Consider the following 623-nt stretch of genomic DNA (forward strand, 5'->3'; position numbering starts at 1 on the left):
CAAGATTGCTTATAAAATATTTCCCAGTGATCTTCACAATATTCTAAACACATGCACATCCCAACATTGACATGCCGTTGCAATGCACATATCCACGGATAAGGACTAGTTTTTATTATTTTACACCGTGGCAAAATTCTACGCGTGCTATTCCCGCGGTCTCATAAAAGGCCTCTCCATCCCAAAGTCCCGGGCCAAATTTTTGGGCCAGTCCATCACTGGACGCAGCCGTTCCGCGGCGCGTACGCGTCCGGTGGGATCCCGGTGTTAGCAGCGGCTCGCGGCAAAAATAGAATTGGACGGAAAGATAGCGCCGCGGCGCGGCATTCCGCTCCTGGGACGCTGCTGAAACGTTCCGCTGCGCGCCCGGTGGAAATGGTCTCATTGATTAGAGTGGAAGCGATCAGCAGCGGTGACCGCGGCGCAGCCGTCCCGCGGCGCGTACGCCTCCGGTGGAATCTAGCCTTCAGAGAGTCCCGATAATGTGATAATCCCCCATTGGGAGATCTTCGACTTTCGACTCGGAAGTCTGGCGTTCGAGGATTCAGGAACACACCATTATCTCTATCACTCTGGGATGAACCACACAGGCGGGACGATGCTGAAGCGTCAGACATTTATCT

This window comes from Gadus chalcogrammus, chromosome 10 (assembly GCF_026213295.1).
Source record: "Gadus chalcogrammus isolate NIFS_2021 chromosome 10, NIFS_Gcha_1.0, whole genome shotgun sequence".
Taxonomy (NCBI): domain Eukaryota; kingdom Metazoa; phylum Chordata; class Actinopteri; order Gadiformes; family Gadidae; genus Gadus; species Gadus chalcogrammus.